The 23,300-nt window shown below is 36.9% G+C and overlaps 1 protein-coding gene across 18 annotated transcripts in view; it reads left to right on the top strand.

Moving 5' to 3' along the window:
• Nucleotides 1-23,300, top strand: part of Cic (Putative transcription factor capicua) — a 106,008-nt gene that overhangs the window by 3,014 nt on the left and 79,694 nt on the right. For 5 of the 18 annotated variants that reach the window (XR_013011229.1, XR_013011230.1, XM_076444735.1 and 2 more), the window contains exon 1: nucleotides 1,065-23,134. The exons of 3 other annotated variants lie outside the window; for them this stretch is intronic. The gene's annotated coding sequence lies outside the window, so the exon portion shown is untranslated. Of the gene's footprint in view, nucleotides 1-1,063; nucleotides 23,299-23,300 lie in introns of those variants that run through there. 10 more of the 18 variants (XM_076444726.1, XM_076444728.1, XM_076444721.1 and 7 more) reach the window with 8 other exon arrangements.

Below are 23,300 nucleotides of genomic sequence, written 5' to 3'. Positions count from 1 at the left end.
TCAATTATACGCATTGTGACAGTTTCATGGAAATTTATTGCAGTTAGAGGCCGAAAATCGTGAGAAACTGCAATTTTGACCACCTTTAAACGTTCGCAGCTCGTTCCAACGTCGACCGATTTTGATAGAATTTTCAGAATGTGTTTAATTGATACGGATCTACAAAATTCATATTTAAAATTTTCAATATAGGCCCCCATAAGAAAGTTGTAAACAATAACATCTAGTAGTTTCTCTGTGATTCCGACTATGTAATTGCAATTTTTTCATATTATTTTTCACGTTGTGTAGCAAACCAATTGTTCTAGCTTCTCAAACAAGTTCAAATCGTATGGTCCAATATCAAAAAAGTTATCGTCTTAAGACTGTCCGAATATTAGTGCGAGTGACTGTATACGATATCGAATATGACTTATAGCTTGTACCTCCATTGCTTATCGCCCCTACTTAAAATCAATGTAATTATAAATACATCTACGCCTGGCAATTAAGATTTAAATTAGTGAACAGTAACGGTAACAATGGCTACTGCTGACTGTACAAATTAGTAAATGCATGGACATCTTTTTTTCTAAAACTGCATAATTAATCATCTCGTAAACCCGCCTTCTTCTAGTGACACTCGATTCATCAGGGTCTAACATGTTTAATTGCTTTTGATAACTTAATATTCAACAGATTCTATCCGCAAATTATAATGCTCGTCTCAGAGATGAAAAGTTCAACATAATTTCCATTTCGTCGTTAACGGAACGCGTTGCAAGGTATAAAAATGAGTTACGGCATACACGATTATTATTCCTTGCTTTGCGTAGACCAATAACTCCTGTAAGTCAGAGATTAACTTTTGGATTTTGACTTGAATTATAGATTTGCAAAGGAAAGTATACATGCACTTAAGAAGATCGAGTATAAGCTGTAATAAAATTTCGGAAAGATTACAGATACATAACCGGATAATATATATATATCTAATATATATATATATCTAATATATATATATATCTAATATATATATATATCTAATATATATATATATATATATATATATATATATATATAATATCAGCAAATATAATATTTGCTGTTACTGTACATACAATCTAAAAACATTAAATTTAGTGTATCAAGCATAAATAACGGTGCCTTCTACACTGACAACTATTTATTTTGCATTGAAGTGGTTATTTTATTGAATATATAAATTGATTTATGTTGGAGTCGTGTAAAGTTCCATGTAAACAGTTATGTAGAAAGAGGAGTGCGAGTAGCGAAGGTTAAAATGTCATCGTATCAACTAAGTTTTTATTTTAAAAAATGTAATGGATTACCTATAGATGTACCTGGTAAAAGCAATGTCTCGTGGTCTATTCGAAGAGACACACAAGACGTGAATAGGTAATAACGTCCGCCAAGTGATCACAAATTCTACTTCTTGTTCCTACGTATGCTATCAGTTGCCAATCAATGAGACATTGGGCAAGTGGCCACGTGTTATGAAATAATTCCGAAAATTTGTTCGGCGCGTAACAGTAGCGGGACAAGAATGTTATTAGTCGGTTCGCGGCGGGCTTCCTCCGCTCGTTTTATTACGATGAAAGCTAATTTAGGAAGGATCAGTCAAGCGGCACCCTTCCGATCCTTCATTTAAACCGGTCTTAATGAAACCGGACTTCTAGTGTTAAGCGACTCGATCATCCTGAGCATGTCTATGCTTTTGAATGGAACTTTTAAAACTGTAATACTTACATGTTTGTAAATAAAATAATGACAGCCTAATATTTCAAATATTTCATATACAAACCAATATCATATCATCATTATATAGAAATATCACCTTGATAGCGAAAAGATGTGTTGCCACTGTTTGCATACGTTTGTTATTGTAATGCACAAACTCACATACGAGAAATATCCTTGAAATATCTTTGCAATTATTTGCCAATTTCCAATTATTGTTGTTGGTTATACTAGGTGACAAACAGTATATTTGTATAAAAACATTTATACTTGTGTATTATGTCATTTGTTTCAGTTTTCTTTTTTTTTTTAGATTTCTGAGAGAGTCTGTGTAATTTAATATACAAAATCACGTATTGCATGAAACAATACTACAATATGACCAATTAGATCTTTTTGTTTTTATTCATCGTTTTAGGAGGAAAGATATACAATTGTAGTGTTCTAGATTTAGCATGGTTTATAGCATCACTTTCTAACATAGTCTACGGTACCGACTGTTCTAATGCAATTTAAGTCTTCCCATTATTTACAGTGTAATAAAATTCTTGGCAAGAGACTCAACGAGACTAGCAGGGAAGCACTATAATAGTAGCATATAATACACAAACAAGTGGAATATTAAATTATTCCAACTCATGCATCTATATAAAAGTAATTAACATTATGTACTAAGTTTACATATGGTAAACGGAGACGAGTTGGATCGAGATAATAATTCAGTCCATATTTTTTGTCGCCAGAGATCCGGACATTTTAATTGTTCGTATTGCGTAATCCTTCTCTCCCACACATTAACAGTTCGCCAACTGTTTTAGACCATTAGTTAGTGCCGGCACTTGTTATTGTTGAGACAAACACATGCGAACGGTATAGTTTCGCAGCGAATCTAAGATATGTTTGCAATTTTGCATTCAAATTGAAATGTGTTCATTATTTTTAGTTTCTATGGTTTCCAAATGTAGCTACTTTTCATTTAATGGAAACTTATTTTCTTCATTTCACTATTTTTGTTTTTGTGACTATAAATCTGGTCATTATTATTATACACAAATGGTTCGTTCGTACATGAAAACGATCGATTAAGGATCTTATTGTCCATGATGAATTTTATTCTGCAAATTTAGCGATTTCTTACAATCAAAAGAAATAAAGAACGCATCATATTTTCTATCCACTAAATGATAAAATGATGTTTTGTTGAAAATATGTCTTCCCATCTTAACCCTTTGCAGTATAACGTCAAGTTAGACTCGTGATGATTCTGAACAGAATTTAGTTATCCTTTGAATTCAAATAAAATTCTATTTTGTTGTTAACGTACAGACATTAACGAACATATATAGCATACAATAGATACAAATTTTCTTCTTCTTCCAGGAAATTATGAACTACAAAGAAGTTCTAATCACTGCAACCGTCAAATAAATCGTAGTGCAAGGGGTTAAGGAACTTTTATCGAAAGATGCATAAGGTTTTAGTCATAGACATGTTATACACTTCAATCAATTATGCTTGAATCACTTAACGAATTAATTTTAAAAATTTATGGCTCACAAAGGATTTCTTGATAAATTTTTCAATAGCAATCAACTTCGGTCGTGAACCTCAAATAGATTTCTGGTAGACGAAGTGTTCAAATATTAAAATGTAGGGAGAGAAGTTGAATTTTCCCATTTTTTATTTTATACTTATTGAAGTTGCAGGGGTGACTCCATTAGAGAGAAATGATGCAATAAACTACTTCATTCAAGCACGCATGGTTATAAATATGGCGAGAAAAACTAAACTCAGTCTTGTCATTTTCATAAAACAATGTACATCAGTCGCATTTTGTGCTTTAAATCTTTTATTTGAAACTATTTCCGCGTATTCTTTGAAATAACGCAGATATTTCAGGTAGCCAGAGCTCGTTGGGACACATATTGTATTCTCAATGATTGGTAGGTTTAGTGTTAGCGTACAGCAAACATAAACTTTCTTCTTTCCCATGAAATCATTACGGATAAAGAAACGTTCCAGCTGCGAAGAAAATAACACGGCGAGGGGTTAATTTTCATATGCAACGGAACCGTTCACGCGAGTACGGAAACACAAAGAAATTACCATAGAAAATTTGCAAGTTTATTCATTAAGTGAAAAGAATGGATTTGTAATGAAAGTCCGATCCCTCGTGAAATCTGTTGCTAACCGCGGCCGCCGCGCCGCGGCCGATATTTCACGACGGGACAGGGATAGAGCGTCGCGGCGCGCGGCGGCGAGGCGTCTCGACGCCCGCGCATGGAGCCGTCTTCGTCTTCGTCGCAGTCGTCAACGTTCGTGAGACGGTGCTCTCTCGTACACACGTTCTACTGTATATGACGGTCGCAGGTAATCGCGAGACTGCAACCTACTACTCTTTTAATAGACGACGGAATAGGCCTATAGACACGCGCTAGACGTCGTCCACGGTCAATGCTTGGCACATGGCGACACCGGGACCGAACGTTGAATGAAATATTTTCGGAAGCGTATCCGGTTGCGTGCGAACGCAAGAATCGACCGGGTCCAATGGCAATTTTGACATTATCAGGTACGGTTAGATTATTGAACTCCGATACGATGCGCTCAGAAATTCCACGGAAATTCTGTTCCGCGCACAACTGTTCAAGATAATGCCACCGTTAAGGAACTAGTTTTTCTCGCCATTTTACAGGGCTTTCCGTTTTAGTATTGCCTTTTAACGTAATAAAACTCTAGACTAGGGGTGTGCGAGTACCCGCTATTTACGAGCTGAGCTAAACTCGATTCGATTGCTCGAGCCGAGTCGAGCGTTTGATTTTTTTCCGAGCTACTTGTGTTACGTCCTACGGTGAACGTATTATTAGATTGTATAGTTTAATTGTGAAATTTAATTTAAATGATTTGAATAGAATTGGAAAGATTACAATTGAGATATAACGCAGTTTTAATATTCTATGTGATTTTGATCATGGAATTGGAACGTAGAAATCGAAGTTGGGTAATTTCTTTAATAAATGATTTGATATTTTATTTGTTCGAATAGAAATAAACAAAAGTATATTTTAAACACCAAATTTCGGATACATAATATTTCTCGATATATTATTATAATTTGTTAGTAATTACCGCTAAGTACCGGGAACTTATTTAGTGATGTGTTATTCTATTAGATGATTGCATAAGTTCGTGCCCGATTTGAAAAAATCTTCAATGGTTAAATTTTAAAGATTGGTTAAATTAAAATTAAGAAATGGTTAAACTTTCTAGAATTAGAAAAGAATGGTGACTATATGTATAATTGATTAATAAAGTTGTGTTCTTTAAAATTTAACCATTGAATTTTATTTTCAGATCGGGCACGAACTTATGCGATCATCTAATATCTAGAAATTTTAAGTTTCTTAGGTTCCTTTCGTAGCGAGTACGCTGATTAGTCTAACGTAGAATATTCTCATGCGAGAAATAATTTATACCTGTTTTCGCAACGTAAACGCCGCTATTTCTCTTGATGAAAAGTAAAGTTATCCTCGACCATATGTATGGCATACTTCCTAATTTGTTGCTGTATTACGTTAAGGTAAGTTGTGCTAGTTATTCGGCCTTCAACGAATACGTGTACCTTTCCTCCACAAGCAACGCTAATCGAAACCATTATACTTCCCCTACCCGCTAGACGACGCACTTTTGATAATACTGCTGTTTTATATGATGATAACACTAATCAAAACCATCAAAACAGCGCACTAACATTTGTCAAACTGCTCGGAGACTCTCGGTATAATTACAAAACTGATAAGCGAGCCTTGGTTGTATTCAGATCATATTTGTTTATAACTGGTTGTGCGCATTTATAACAAAAATGGGTAGATGTAGTGCGAAACAGTAAACAATCTACCGAGTCAAAAATCTACTAAGGGATGAAATGAATTTTTATTTAACTTCTGCTGCCCAGAATCGTTGCAAAACATTTTTATTTTGCATGAAGATCCGCAGTCTAATTATTAGACAGCGGATTGTAAAAACGAGTGTAATTTGAAACATTAAAAAACATCAGACCATTTTAAAAATACTGTTATATTATTTTCAATCTATTGAACATATTAAGAGAGAAAATAAACTTCTATGTCACTCCGGTTTGTTGCAATTCAGATGGAAAATTTTTATTTTAAATAAAGATCCGCTGTTTAATTATAATATCCCGTCTTCATTTCAAGTATCAATCTTAGGTAATTTGCCATACACTTACAAATTCAAAGTACACCAATTTATTCATACGTTTCCAGGGATCTTTTTATTTACGAAGTACGAGCACAGTGTAAATATAAATCTGCACGCTACGTGGCATTTACCGGTTATTTGCGTTAGTAAAAGAGGATCAATTTTTGTGAAGTTGATTGTGAAACATCTTTGACGACTCGGAGATATTTTTATTTCAATATAAAATGGTAAAGGTCAAAGTGTAATCAAGATTCGCTGTCGTGATCGGACGGTTAAAACCTAATTCCGCGTATTCGCGGTAAGTGCAGAACGATCCGCGGTGTTCAGCCCTCATCGTATTGTACGATTTCTTTCTAAAAGCCGGTGAGACCTACTCGGCCTGAAACCTTTTCACCTTTTTTCTTCCCCCCCCCCGTAGAACGAAGTAGCGCCAAGCTGAACGTATGTACTTCGATCATGAGATTCAATTAAGGTGCGTCACTGTATACTCTAGTAGATGGCCAAACAAATTACATTATGTGGAATTGCAAGCTCAAAGGCCCGTCTATTAACCATCGTTTGTGGGCCGCGGTGGTGTACGTGCATGCATACTAACGAGATACGCGTGACGCAAATATATATAGAGACTTTCGATTGATTCTGCGTGTAATAATAGCACTACGGGGTGGTGCTGCCGGGCAGTCTGGTAGTGCGCAACTGATTACGAGGTGTGGAGCCAGTACCACTAACAGGGGACATCATTTAAATGTAACACGCTGCTTTTAATTAAATTTCTGTACGATACGGTTTACAGAAAAATATTCGCCACGTGTTTTTCCATTAGCAATCGTTCGAACACACGGAGCAAGTGTACGGGTGCAACCCTTAGAGGTACATATTCTGGTTTCTCATTTTCAAGAAATAGATTCTTTTCAGTATCTTCTTTTGGTGTCAGTGCCGCAGACTGTGTGTAAAAGGATTTCTTAGAATTTGTAGAATTAACGTAGACGTTCGAAGTAATAATTTATTGTTGAATCCTTTAAACGTGTTTTTCTCGAAACTGCGTTCTTCGGAACTGCTGCCAGGATATCTCAACTTCTAGTTGATCAATCGACTTGAATCTTTGAGAGGTACTTGAGCACTGTGCATCCCTTAGGGGTATTCTGGATTTCCATTTTCAAAACATAGGTCCCTTTTTGCATTTTCTTTAAGTGTCAGTGTCGTCGAATATGTGTAAAAGGATTTGTTTGAATTCGTAAAGTTAACGTAGTTACTATAGGCGTTCGAAGCAGCAATTTATAAACGAATCTTTAAAGTTTCAAGTTCCCATTGATTTGAAACTTTGAGATTTGAGAGGAACGTAAGCAGGAAAATAGGCCAAATGTCTTATACTTTTGTCGAAGCAATGTCAGACCGTGTTCACATATTTTTCTCTAATTTTCCTATGGTATGCGATACAATCCTAAGATTTCGCGTGTTTACTTTGGCGATATGTAGTATGTAGTATTCAGGATATAACGGAGTGTACACTTTCCACCTTTAAATACAAGAAATTTAAAAATATGCTAGGTGTCTTATTATTTTGTCGAGGACTGTAAGAATACACATATTTTTGAAACGTTTGGGAGCGGTTTATGGAAAAAGATTCTCAATTTTTTGATGAATTTGTAGGCTCTTCTCCTCATAATACATCAGCCCACAGACTCCATCAGTTCTAGGCTACCTGGACTCTTATATGGATTTCATAGTCTAAAGAGGCCCAGCGTCACTAACACTTGTCCCTTGCGTTGCTGAAGACCACGTCCCTTTGTGACGTAGTCTGATGGACTCCACGGGCTGCTGTGATCCAGGGTTTCTTAGGTATTGTCGGCCTTTCATGCTCAATCCCCTCCTCTTTCTCTGGACTAGCCATGTGGGCTTTATAATCTAGGAGAATCCTGTATCACCTATGGTACTTGTCCCTATTACATAGTGGGTCCGCCCCTTTTGATATACTTTCCTATTTAAGTAGTAAAAATTAACTTGAAAAAATAAATACCGAAACTATTCTTTTTCATTAAATTATACTATATGTACTAGGTAACAAATTTTTACAATTCAAATTGTTATAAACAGACTTCGGATGTTTATGCTATTTTCAATTTCTTTAAGCAAACTTTAAAAAAGTGGAATTATATAGAATCTCATTCTCAGTGATAGTAGTCGTTGTAGTTCTGAAATAAATAAAAATCCTACTAAATTCTGTGGAATTTTGTGCTCTAGCATTTTTTTTTAAATATTTAGAAGCCGTAAATGCATAAAAATCCGCAGTCTAGTTATAACTTTTGATACATACACACTTTTGAAAAACAGTTCAAGCAAATGTTACTCATTTTAGTGGGGACATTCCACATCCCATTAACACTAGAACTGCCAGTCAAAATGACTGGTGTTACAATTTCATTTTTAAATTCTTACTTCATTTTACAAGCCCTAAACATGATTGAAACGATTGAAAATCTCTGAATTGTTGCAAAAAGTGAATAATATACCAATGGAATGCTCTGATATCGAGGAGAGTGAGATCGGGTTCCGAGTGGATCGGAAGAAAATGAAATTGAACTTTATAGTGCTAATACTGATAATGAGATTACAAACGAAGAAAATGTTCAAGTAGTCCTCGGAAAGTGAATTAGAAAATATTTTGAATTTACGTAAAAGAAGACGTGCATGCGTGTCTTCAAGTTCTGAAGATGAAAATGAGGGTACACAAGATCATTAAAATGAAATTGCCGCAGACGGAATCAGTTGGGAAAACTGAAAAGAAGAGTCTACTGCTGGAATATTCTTTTTCTGTTTACATTACGTATTTTTTAAAGACCAGTCATTTTCACTGGTTTTGGTACAAACAGCTTCGTCTTAACTGTTGGTAGTTCTAGCGTTAAAAATATTACAGTTAATCCTTTTTTACACCTGGGGGGAGACTACGTATTCTGATCACTGTACAATTCCTTCCCGCCGCGCCGCTATGCTAGCAGAGAACCTTATTCCGATGAGATGCTTATCCAAGGACTTCTTCGGTGCTAGCCTGCTCTGGTCTAACCTCTGTAACTCCCCCTTTTCGTTAGTGGCACCTAAATTCTACTCTCTATAGTTTAGCTCAGACATGGACATAACAAGCCGTCCCGAGTAGGTCTTCCGCGTACAAGAGCTCTCTTCGAGGTTCGCGAACTAGGCGCTGATTTACGCGAAGGACCAAAGTCATAAAAGAGGGGGAGAAGCTGCTGGCATTGTATGTTCGTGTGTACCCCATAGATGAGGCCCGATCGTGCAGAGATTGCGCGCAGCTATGTATATTCGCGTGACAGTGTGGTGCCTCGCTCACAGATTGTCCCACCATCAGACTTTGACTCTTCTGGGCATTGCTTCGCTAGTGGCAACTCTTGGCACTTGGCTCGCCGAAATTGTCTCGTTCGAGCAGCAATTTAAACGGATCTGGTCTAGATGCGTGTTGCCGGAATTGATTATCACGAGTTTACAGAGATCATTCTGCACGGTGGTCCACGCAATTGTTTCAGGTTACACTTAGCGATGGCGTGCAAAATCACTAACTCTGATTTATCGTCACACTGATCGCAGAATCATGATCAAGGTCGTGATTTTAATTTCTTTTACGCCGTGATCGTAATTTTTTAATCTAGAGTAAATTTTCCTCACTGTCATCCTGATTTTTCATCTCGGTTGAATTAGTTCTTTTCTTAAATACATCAATCGGCTTGCATAAAAATATCTGTATACAACGTAAATGTAAAATTACGTCACGTTTCCTTGTATATAACGTGATGATTTACGTCATTCAATGATAAAAATAAATAAAAATATAATAAATGGAGGTAACCATTCTTTTCTTAATTTGAATAGATTAGATTTGGTTTGTCAGCTTGTACAAATTAAAATGAAAATTGTAAGAGTGATTTTCCGGTGAAAATTGATCATAGAAGTGACTCAGTTTTCGAAAGGATCGACGAATCACTCGGATCGATCTTGCACACGCACACTACCGCGGAAATGATTTTTCTCATAGTCATGTGAAAGGTCAAACGATTCCAAGTCGGACTCAATCGAAGCCGGCTTATTATTAGCGCTCTGATCGATAAGAAATAATCTACATATCAGACTCCCGTGATTTTTTCTTTCGATAACTCGCCATGTATGTATTTGGAATAGTAGCTGTCCACCGATACACTCGATAGCATGCTCGATGTCGATTATCTTGAACTTCAATTTTTTTTTTCTATTATGTCATTGAGACACGCGCAAGTTCCGCACAATTGTCTATGCACATTGATTCCGCAACCACTTATGCGACTCGTTCGAATCGTAACAGTGTTCGCGACATTGTATTAAATTCTGAATCATCCTTGCTATTATCGTAACTATTGTAATGGTGTAATTACCATACGGAAGTTGACTTAAATGTTTCTATTTGTTTCTCCGTTTACAGATAGAGGCACTAAATGAAAATGTATCCTCTCTGCGTTTAACGAAAGCAAATTGAACTTTTCCAACTTGTTTTTACGTTTTTAGACTATTATATTTTTAGTTATCGGGTTGTTGCATATGAAACGTCCGATAACAATCATTTTAAACACACATTACTAGACTGCGGATCTTTATGCATTTATAGGAAAATTGAGTGGATGGTATTCAAAATTGCCGTAAAAATTTTTTAAATTGAAGATGTCAATATATAATTTCGTCCCTATTAAAATCATTAAGGGAAGAAATAACATTCAATTTAGTTCCTATTTCTTGCAATCGATGCAGACAATTTTTATTTTGCAGTCTACACATTAGTTCTATATTTTGTCAACGAATAATAAGTTTTCCGAGATCATAATGTGATAAACATTGCATTTTGTTCTTATCTCCATGTTTGAGCTTCTCTGTCATTAATTAACGATGCGTTCATTCGCTGCGACATTGACATTCTCGCGTATTATTTAAAATAACGAAGACATTTCAGGTGGATAGAGTTCGCGGGGCACACTCTATGAAAATGTGTAAAATTTCAGCAAACGGAATTTCTCGGAGGAATAAATTTGCCCGGTTTTTGCATCAAGGTTTTCAATTAAGGGGTACTACAAAAAATTTGAAAATGAAGCTGAAATATTGCTTAATATTCCTTGAAAAGTCTGTTTTTCCACGGTACCTTTAAATTTATATGCGAGAAAAGTATTAGATTAACTCCGTTTTACATTCTACTTGATATCCATAATTTGATAAACTCCTACTTCATAGAATCAAAGAAACTGCTTCTTTTTTGGATCCCTTCGCATATTGGAATCACACATAATGAAAAGGTTGACATACTAGCTAAAGAAGCATCTTTGTTGCCTATTTCTCCTAATATCCTGACTCCCTACTCTGATTTTTCCCATAGTTTTGGGAAACACAAGCTAGGAAGCTAACAAAAAATTATATTCTTGCAGAAAGCAGGGTTCGAGGGCACACAATTTTTCAGATCCTTTTATCGTTCTGGGCCTAAACCTTGGTTTGCTCACCTCAGGCTCCCTAAAGAATTCATTTGCTGGGTTAATAGACTTCGATCTGGACACTATCAACTGAGGGCTTCCCTTTTTAAGATTAAACTTGCTGCTGACACAAGTTGTCCATGTGGTTGTCTGGTACAGGATCCTAATGTGTTATGGCAATGTCCGATCTATGATAATAACAGAGATGCTCTGATTCGCAAACTTTGCAACAAGGGTTTCTTTCCAGCCTATACAATAGATTCCTTTTTGTGCGGACCCTCTCTTTGTCGTCTATTTTATATTCATACATTTCTTAAGTCTCACTGTTTATATCTTTAGTGTTAGTGTTGTTTTCGAAAATGCTCATTGTATTGTCTCAATCTAGTTTAAAAGTTATCTATGTAATGTTAGCATGCACAGCCTAATGTGTATGCTGCTAATAATCCCATGTGGGGTTTTATAGCTTAATAAAAAAAAAACTCCGTTTTACATATTAAGCTTACAGGGTTGCACATTTCATTGAGTATGAGGAACCAGCGTTCTCTAACATGCAGTTTATATAATAAACAGAATATTGATTAATGTTCCCAGAAAGTCTGTTTTTCTACAGTATCTTTATATGCGAAAAAAAAATGTTAGATTAACTCCGTTTTGTTAGGCTTACAGGGTTGCACACCCCCTTAACCCTTATGTAGCCAATAAAAATGTTAGATTATTTTAAACCATTTACATTTCACATATTTGAACAATTCTCATTTGAAGACTACAAATTAATATATTAGAGAGTAAAGAGCAGACATACAGAGAAATTTTGTAATATTTTTAGAGGAACATTAACAAATTGTTAAAAGAAATACCGTAAACGGGTACCCAGTTGGCTACACAAGTTAAAACATTTCATTGAGTATGAGGAATCAACGTTCTCTAACATGCGGTTTATATAATAAAAAGAATATTGATTAATGTTCCCAGAAAGTCTGTTTTTCTACAGTATCTTTATATGCGAAAAAAAATGTTAGATTAACTCCGTTTTGTTAGGCTTACAGGGTTGCACACCCCCTTAACCCTTATGTAGCCAATAAAAATGTTAGATTATTTGAAACCATTTACATTTCACATATTTGCACAATTCTCATTTGAAGACTACAAATTAATGTATTAGAGAGTAAAGAGCAGACATTCAGAGAAATATTGTAATATTTTTAGAGGAACTTGTCGAAAGAAACACAGTAAACGGGTACCCAGTTGGCTACGTAAGAAACATTGTCTAAAATACATTTTATATAATAACAAAAAATATTGCTTAATGTTCCCAGAAAGTCGGTTTTTCTACAGTATACATTATATGCGAAAAAAAATGTTAGAATAACTCGGTTTTGTTAGGCTTACAGAGTTGCACACCCCTTGAGACATCCCATCGAGTATGAGGAACAGCTTTCTAAAATGCATTCGGAATCGCGGTATTAGCTGAACGGCAGAAATTCATTTATCTAATGGTAACTCGTTCAGCGAGATCGGTGTCAGTAAGAGCCGCTTCATGTTTCTCTGGAACAGTCGTAACACACGCGAGACTATCGACTACGTCGCGGGTTCACGATTACGCGTCGTCGTTCACACATTATATTCGCGGTTCTCCATTCAGCCAGTACTGTTAAGCGGTAACTGTAACTCATCGGTGCCGCATTCAAAGGTCGGCCACACATTTTTCCATAATTATTCGCCAGTGCACTATTGCTAAATATCTCGGCGTTCATTTTTCCATTTTTATTTATTTATTTTCTTGTACATTCGGGTCATCATTTTCACGGACAGCAACCAGTTATCGATCGACTATTACGACCAATGAAGGCGAGAAGAAGGAAATAACGAGTTTACGGTAAACGTCGCCATCGTACGACATTGTAGATCGAGCGAGAGGCGTATTATGTAATCCGTTCCACATCTCGGGACGCGTCGTACGTAGAGATACCTACTTACGATTCTGTAATCGGCCGGTTATCGACAGGATCGAGCCACGATTGTGTCACTGCGACAAACCTTATTTTAAATGTAGTAGGTACTCGTTTATTTGTCACGGGAAATGCAACGGAACAGATAGTAACTGAGTTTCTTCGAACGCGAGACAACTTATTTATACTAGGGACATTACCTAAGCGAGATAATTTTTATCAGCTTTTTCTATGGTACAGGGCGATTCAACTAAGCGTGCCACTTAAATTACAACAATTCGGTATATGGAGAAATGTTTGAAAGGTGTATGGTTTTAAGAGTACAATGTGATCATTAGTTTTCTTCCTGTTTTGCTTCTTTATCGCTAAAGGTCACCTTGAGTTTCTTTATTGTAAATGGCACAGTTTAATCTTGTGGTTGCAGAGAAAATTGAACCCTGAATAAGAAACTATAAGGGGTGAAAAACTAATAGTTACTGACAATGAGATATTCTCTACAAAGTGATTGTTAACCCCTTGCCCTACAATATCGTGTCAGACTTGTGTTGAAGATTTTGAACACAGTCTAATGAATATGTATGGTATTAATCTCCTTTAAACCGAGATGAAATTCCATTTTGGTTTTGTTAATGTATAGTTATTGAAGAACATATAGGCATACAACAGATATCAATTTTCTCCTCTTTTAAGAAATTACGAACTTGTACGAAGATAGTTCCAATCATTGAATTAATGCAGGTAATGCTAAAAATGGTCCCCATTACAGTTGCAAGCAAGTCGGAATGTTTCTGGAGAATTTAAAGGCAGCATACCAAGTAATAAAAATGTTAACATTCGTTCTCATCGAATTTTCGAAGGGCACACATATTTTAGTACGCCCTGTAGCTCATTTTTAAACGATCATATACAAATGGAAAAATGGTTGAAACGAAAATTGTACGGTTTTAAGAGTACAATTAGTATTCTTCCTGTTTCCAAATTTTAATCTTGTTATTCTCTATCTCCCGACAGCATAGAAAATCTTAGGGGTTGCAGAATCTTCTTTACTGAATATTTCCATTGTCAATTAATAATTTTCCATGTGCACAATGGAAATTATTTATAACTCGACTCAATAGAATGACTTTGAAGTGGATTTATTCAACTAGAAACCAAGTTCTTTTGAAGCTTTTGTCGTTAGTGTAACTCTTCACCTTTCTTATTGTTATCATGCTTTTTTGGTATTCTGATCTGCCTTTCTTCGAAATATTTATTCGAACAGCGAACATGCATGTTCAACATATTTTTTTCATATGCTCGGATTGAGCCAAAAATGTTTCAACACATTGACTATTGTTGTACCTGGTTGTGCGTTTAGTCAGAATTCATAAAAATCTACGTTGTAATTATTCATTTCTGAAAAAATTAATCTTCCAATCTGTTCTTGTTTAAAAAAGAATGTTGTTAATGTACTCATGGTTTCTTCGAAAGTAAATCCTAACTTAGGCGAACATATTGATCACTGAGGCATGTAACTATTGTTTAAACGTCCATAAATAAACGTACAATGTCACGAGCGTTATCAGTATTCAATGAACGTAAGCTGACGGCGACAAATATTCATTCGGAAAGGTTATTACTTATCAGCTTCTACCGTAAAAAGTATCCATTTTGACGAATAAAAGCTGACCACAATACTTCTTTGTATCTGCAAAGTGGGCGGCATTCAAATCTTGAAGTTCATTTAATGATTTGCTATGAATGCACTGTCATTACTAGACTGCGGATCTTTATGCATTTATGAAGAAATTGGCTGAGGGAAATATAAATCAATAACATATTAGAAAAATTTAAGAAGGTTGTAACGTTGGTTTTATCCCAACAAAATCATTAAGGGATGAAATCAATTTTTATTTTACTCATTACTGCCCACAATCAATGCAGAACATTTTTATTTTGCATATAGATCCGCAGTCTAGTCGTTACAATAGAATGGCTATATTTATAAGTAATCAATAAACACCGAAGGGAGATTTACAAGAAAATGTAAAACTGTCAATTCTATCAAACGCAGGCATACGCGGACCTTTTGTGTTAGGTAGAATGAATGCCTAGTAGTTTCCACGTGACCCGAGATCAGCCAATAAGCCACGACCCATTCAACATTACTTTCGATGCAACGTTCTATCTACTCACACATCGCATTCTCTGGTTATAGATAAATCCAATAGCATTAAACCTTTTCCATGAAACGCATACAATGTCGTTTCATTTTATTTCCTCGCCATCGTGCTATCATTAGGTCAGATTATCGTGTATACATATACAGTGACTCCCACTAATATTCGGACACTCTTAAAAACACCATAACTTTTTTAATATTGGAACATACGACTTGAAATTTTTGGAGAAGTTCGAACAATTGGTTTACTACAGAACGTGAAAAAAATTGTTGAAAAAAAACTGCAAGTTGTCGGAATTGCAGAGAAAATACTAAAAGTTGTATTTTTCAACTTTTTTATGTGGGCTTGTATGGAAAATTTAGAAAACACGTTTCGTAGATCTGTATCAATTAAACATATTCTGAAAATTTCATCAAAATCGGTCGACGTTGTAATAAGCTACAAACGTTTAAAGATGGTAAAAATTGCAGTTTTTCACGATTTTCGGCCTCCAACTGCAGCAATTCTAAGGAGTCTTACATCTTTCAATGCCTGTCGTTTTTACACATAATTTACACAGATCTACAAAACGTATTTCTTAAAATTTCAATATAGGCCTATATAAAAAAGTTGTAAAATGCAACTTTTCATATTTTCTCTACAATTCCGATTAAATGCAATTTTTGAAAAAATTCCTTTTCACATCCTGTAGTAATCTAATTACTACAAAAACGGGAATCAATGCTAGTTGTTAATAAAATTGTTACTTATTAGTAGACAGCGGATTTTATGCATTCGTGACAAAAATGAATAGGTGCAATTTAAGACAATAATAAAAATATTAGAAAACTAAAAATATTATTATACATATTATATTTTCAACATATTAAACATATTATTAAGAAAGAAAATAAATTTCTATTTCATTCCAGTTTGTTGCAATCCAGGTAGAACATTTTTATTTTGCATAAAAATCCGCTGTCTACTTATTAGTACAAAAGACGCGAGTTTGAACTTGTTAAATGTCAAGATTTGAAAATGTTAAGTTTACTTTCGTGGGATTGTAAAAGACCATAATCAGAATGTTTGAATTTGTTAAATTTCAAGATTCAAAAGTGTAAAGTTTACTTTCTTGGGACTTTAAAAGACCATAATCGGAACGTTTGAATTTGTTAAATGTCAAGATTCAAAAGTGTAAAGTTTACTTTCTTGGGACTTTAAAAGACCATTATCAGAACGTTTGAATTTGTTAAATGTCAAGAATTTAAAAATATAGTTTACTTTCGTGGGACTTTAAAAGACGCTAATCAGATCAGGTAAATGTAAACATCTCTCGTCCTCTTGATACAGTATAATTTTCATGTAGAAAAATTCACGTATTCCATATTTTGTAATTACATTGCAGAATTTAAAATGGAAATGAAAGATAAAAAAATTATTAGAATAGTTTCTACTGTATAATACTTTTGAGTTGTATTTAAATCGAGTGCTTCCTAAATCTTGCTCATTCGTAAAAAGTTACATTATTTTTTGAACTCTATTAGGATACGGATGAAGCGCAGCTGTTGAATAACAGTCTGAAAAATATCCAAGTATACATAAATATGCAGGATCTATTATTGACAGAACGTGTCTTGTTTGCTTGTCTTATTGTTGCATTATTTGTCTTTGAGATCGCATCTGGAAAGAAACCCTTGATCCGCGTCAGACTTTTAAGAAACTTTTTTATGTCTTGCATGGAGCTTCCGAGTATACCGAGCCATCCACGTGAAGTCCCATAACGAGGTTACGCCATTCATCGGCACGTAAGTCTATGAAGAGAAATGCAGAAGGGGAATCTGAGTCGCTGCAAGGTACTCCGCAGTGCCATTGATGAAGTTTCCATCGAACGTGTTCTACCTTTAACAAAGAACTGAAATGCAATTCATAAAAACGTTTTAAATAATCTTCGAATAACTTACAAATCCCATCGATTAACCGTTAGCACTCGGAGAGTCACCATTAAAAATTGCTGTACCATTATTCAAAATATTGTTCACATTATTAACTGTATCGGTATCTAATCAATTACTGAACATTTAGCTATTGTACGAATCATAGTTAATTAAATGCTTTTCGTGTTAAACTAGCTCCAACTGCAAAGGATTAATATCGCGACCAATCAGAAGAATACTTTTCGACATACACCATGGATTCAAAAAGTATAATATTTGAACGCTAAATACCCGATTCTCAAAAAATTACCTGCACTTAAACTGTGATAATTGCTTAAGAAATAAAAGACTCGTTTTATTCGAAGATTTTTTTACACAATGTACCGAACGAGAAACTAAAGACGGGTTTTTTCGAAAATGTGAAAACTTTGGAAAATTCTCTTCACGACTAAAACCACCATTGATTTAAACATTCAAGTTTGTCTCTTTACAACAACTCCTTAAACATTGATGTACGATTTTTTTCGATGTGTAACTGTATAAGTTACATAAAGAGGGCTTTAACCTGTTCCCCATTTTCGTTCCATGAAACAGTGAAAAAAATCCGTACATCAACCATTTCGAATTTGCAGTTTTTTTCATAAAAAAATGCATCATGTAAAAATACATTAGAGGAAAAGAAGCACTAGTTTGCGAAAGTAGAGGCTTCGAGCTTTAAAATGAATTCATATCTGTTTTTACAAAATTATCGGAATTTTTTGAGAATTGGAAATGTGTTGGACAGACAAATACTGTTTATTCAGAGCCGTTGAAAATGTGTCAAATTGACATGGGGAATAGAAATTAAACTGATCGAAGTGTCTATGAAATATTATTGTGCGTATGGTTGCTTTGTTTCAACGAATATGTAATAATAGAAATCAGTGAAATTACAATCCGAATCGTCCGGAGGAAAGTGTGTTCGAAACATGGGAAAAATGTTTCTACGCCAATGGGATGCATGCACGGCAATATATGTATAACTACGTGTGTGTACGCATGCACCGAGTCTCTCTTTCCGTTTCTTACGCCGTGCGAGCATGCTTGTATACGGATTGTGCACAGGGCTGTAGCGAGAACATCATATTCAAAGATTTCTTCTATTCTTTCGACTGATGTTCGATTAAAAGCTATTTGAAGCTTTTCTTGAACTTTAACGCTAAACCTACCGGGCCTTAAAAGTAACTGGTATTTACATGTTCCCTTATAAAAATGACAAGATTGATTTCATTTAGACTTTGTTCGGCTCCTATTATAATACGTCCTCTACTAAAGATATTTATACAATCAATTCAAAAGTGCTTTGAAACGACCCGAGGAATCGCCCCTTTCAAGAACAACAGTTTCTGGACACCCTGTATATTCGTTCCTGCATGGTGCAACCTCTGTAAGCAGGACGTGTATGCGCTTGGGAACGTGTGCGTGATACACGCGCCTTCTACAAACGCTTACGCACGGGATACGAGAAGCTACTGTTACGCCAGATGTCTACTATGTCTACGAGGCATGTGTAGATTTTAATGTGTGGTCATGACACTTGACAAAAAGCAAGTGTTTCTTTTTAAAGATTCCCCGAGAGCACGAACGAAGCAAAACGCCGGTACTTGATTAGTGTTACACGGAGTGCCAGTCAATTTTCACGCAGATACGACTAAATATTTGCGTTGGAAACATCGTAAATAGTATTTTTTATACTGCATTGAAATCAAGTGAAACGAGATTGAGACTGATTGCTTACAATACGCGAGTGTAACGGTAATTGATGAGAAATGTAAATTGTGTATCGTCATTTCCTATCGCTTTGATTCACATTACATATTTGAAGGCTTTGAGCGACGAATAATGATGTTGACTTAAAAGTTACTACGTCTAGGCAAGCGGGATGATCATCTCTCGCAGGCAACTCGAGTATCTTGAACAAATATTTGTAGGTTATGAGTAGTTTGCAAATGCAACCGAGAGAAAATAATTATCTCGCGTACGCGATAGCTTTCATATCAATAAACTAAAGAAAAGATATCGAGTTCAATTGTACGATTACTTTTTAGATTCGGAAAAAACAATTTACACTGTTATTCTTTAAACCGTATACATTTATTCATATTGACACAAATATCGATACAAATTTTTGTGAGATCCAAAAATGCGAATGAAATTGAATGGAGATGTTCGCGAAGTTTACGCAATTTTTGCACAATTGAAAACTTTACACTCCTTTTTTTTTTGTTTATAATAGTTATTCGTTAAACATCTATTTTTTCTACAAAATGCGCTTTTCATTGCGCATATTGCAGAACTGCGAATCAAAACTTTTATCAAGCTATCGATCATCATTTAATACCAACCAGTTAGTATGCGCAGCTAGTTCCTCGAAGGATGAATCAAAATTGCTTACCGAGAATACCAAAAACAAGTGTGGCTATCCCTTTATTGAAAAAGTCCAAACGATTCATTCAGTTTCCTTCCGTTTTATTCTCCGATAAAAGCAACATTTATTTTCAAAACATGTAACTGGTAAAACAACTACACTTACAAACCTTACATTTACCGTGAGTGTACATTAACAATTTTTAATTTATTTGTTCCCTGATCCACGGCTATACCGATTTCAAAAAATGATATGTTTCTTAAAATAATCGATATGCATTCCTTTTCCCAGACGGATCCCGGGTAATTATAATTAGACAATTAAATTTTGCAGGCAAATTTCAAGAGAGTGGGAACAAATAAGGTCTTTATACATTTGAAATGAATAAAAAGCGAATTAAACTCTGTGGAATTTGATATTCTAGCCTTTTTCGAAAATTCGAAGTCATAAATGCATAAAGATCCGCTGTCAACTAATAACATTAAAATCATCATTCAATTACTCAGTTTCCGGCGAATTAACTAAATGAACTGCTGCTACATTAGAACCCATAGAATGATTAACGTGTCTGCAGTCTGCAGGAAGTTCCTCCAAAAATATGTTTAAACAAATTAATAAATAAAGGACATAATCAATTATATGATGGTAAGGATGGTTCGTAGTCCGAGGATACAAAGAAAAAACGTACGAATGTAGATTTCAAATAAAATCTTTATTTACAACCTGTAAAAACAGATATACTCCTGAAATAAAATGAAATCGAGACGCGAATGATTAATTTGTATACAAGTAACGAGAAACCGGTACACAAAAATCCTACTACATAAAAACACACGATTTCGTAATGATTTGTAGAATAAAATAAATCCTGGCAGTAAGCTATTTACATATACTCGCCTAGCAGCGTGGATTTCGCGAGTACGCGAGAGAACACCTATACAGAAGTGGAACGGGCCGATAGTAATTGCAGAAAGCGAGACGGAACGAAACGTTATCGACGCGTTGCATTAAGTAAATTCGAAATCATAAGGTGCCAATCCTTATAAAACGAGAGACCGTGGAAGAAAAACATCGACGAATTCCTTGAATCGAAACGAAAGAGCCGGGTAGGAACGCGAGAGCGAGTGAACAGAGAACAAGCAAAAGTCCACGGGTCCGCGGGGAGCGTGATGACGGTCCTGAGGCTACAATCCGTCGGCGGTGTAGCCGCTCGCTGGTGTGCGTAGGTGTGTGCTCCGGGTTAGAGGCTTCTACACGAGTTTCTCGTGGCCGTGTGTGGGAGATCGTTTTGTACAGTGCGGTAATAGTGTGGGTAAGACAGCGAGTGTCAGTGAGAGGCGACGCAGCGGCTGTCAGTGAGTGCGCGCGCGCCGTCTCGGCTCGCTCGAATCGGTCAGCGGTGTGTGTACGACGGCAGTGCGCGTGTGTGGGTGTCTGCACGTACCCGACAAGATATGAAGGAAAGCCAGAGTGGTGATGGTAATGCTCGGGATGGTGTATGTACGGCGGGGATGTGTGTGTGCGTGTTGGTTGCTCGGTTATATGGCTCGACAAGTCGCAGTCTGTTCAGTTGAGCAACTCAGTCCATACGCGTGCATGTGACGAGAAAGAGCGAGGCGGAAAGAAAGAGAGAGAGAGCAAGAGTGAGAGAGAGAGAGAAAGAGGGAATGTAGTTAGTGGAAGGAAGAAAGAGAGAGAGAAAACTGATTGCGAGGCACGTACAACCGCGACAGGGAAGATGTCAATAATTCGGTGATACAGTGACCCGTGTACCGATGAAATATGGACACATAAAGAAAATTGTTAGGAAGCGTGTGCACCTACGTCGACGACGTCATGACCGTGTCGTGGGTATTATAGTTCCATCTCCTCCCGGTCGGTCGGTCGGTCGGTCGGTCAGTCTACTGTGACGGATTTTTGTAACGGGAGTGCACGCGCATTTGCTCGAACGTGTCGACGAAAATTACAGAGCAGAGGCAAGGACACCACAAGCCCCGGATCGGTTGTGGCGCGGTGCCGATGGTCCCCGGGAATTCGTGTCGATTCTTACGTTGATCATCAATACTCACGGTATAGGTGACACGGTGGAGTGGCGGTCTACGAGACCACGACGACGACGACGACGGGCACACAACGACAATCGACACAACCACAGCGGTGACGGCATTCACAGGCCCCAGTGAATACGTATAATACGTGTGTGTAGTACGCGTGCGCAGTCGCTACGCGAGGATGTTCTTTTGTGTGCGTGCTATTCGTTTGCTCGCACTCGCTCGCTCGCTCTCCGTCGTGTGCTTCCTTGTGGAAACGTAGTACGTGTACGTGTGCCAGTGTAAGTGTATGCACGTGCGCAAAACCTCTTGCATTGTGTGTCAGTGACTCTCCATGCTCATGGTGGAAGTAAGTGAGGTAGTTTCATCGCTGTCACGAGCATCCACTACCTGCCCTAGGAGTCTTACTATACTATACGATTCCTATATCGTCTCTCGTCTATTTATACGACGACCATACACGTCTCTCGTACTTACCTCTCTCCTCCCTCGCGTTCGCTCAGTCGCTCCTAATCCTCTCCCTTTCTCTTTACCCCTTCCCTCGATCTCTATCTCTCTTTCTTTCTTTTGCTCTTTCTCGTAGTTTATCTGCCTCTTACTATATACATATTTCTCTCTCCCTCTCTCGTTCTCTTCCTATCTTTCTCTGTTACATTAACTCCTCCCCTCCCCTCAAGTTTCCCCTCTCGTATCGGCTCCCTTTCTCCCTCTCTCTTTCTCTCTCCCCACGTCTTTCTCTCTACTCTGTCTCTTCCCTCGCCTCGTGACGACATCCGCGAACGGCGAGCGACTCGACTCGGCTCGACTCGAGGCGAGTCGAACCGAGAGAAGGAGAAAGAGAGGCTGGGAGAGAGACAGAGAGAGAGATAGCTAGAGAGGGAAGAGGGAGAAGGAAAAAGAGAGAGAGAGAGAGAACCAGCCAGCCGCGGCGCGCCGGAGTCCGTCGTACACCGTACACCCTCGTATCCGTACTTACGTACACGCGGAATGTGCTGCCAGGAATTCTCTCTCTCACAATGGATTTATTGTGTTAGTGAGTAACAGCGACGTGTGCGGGACGATAGTGTATATCGTGAGTGAAAGACGGCCAGAAGACGCTGACCAGAACGACGACGACGACGACGGCGAAGACGACGACGAATAGAAAGAACGTGCGCGTTCGGATTAACTCACAAGTCAAGATGGAGCTAGTAGACGCGGTATGTGAATTTCCGCGAATTCTGTGCGATTTTTAGTAAGAGTAGTGCGCGGCCAGTTCGTGCGCCATGGAAAAATCATTGTCGTCATCTCACCTCGAGCTCTCGCTCCTAACCCACGGATCCATTCTATCCTCCACGATCGCTCGTCATCCATTGTAATTCTGGT

The sequence above is a fragment of the Lasioglossum baleicum genome, unplaced genomic scaffold (genome assembly GCF_051020765.1).
Source record: "Lasioglossum baleicum unplaced genomic scaffold, iyLasBale1 scaffold0021, whole genome shotgun sequence".
NCBI classification, from domain to species: Eukaryota; Metazoa; Arthropoda; class Insecta; order Hymenoptera; family Halictidae; genus Lasioglossum; species Lasioglossum baleicum.
The sequence above is the reverse complement of the archived record's forward strand: the minus strand, read 5'-3'. Positions and strand labels throughout refer to the sequence as shown.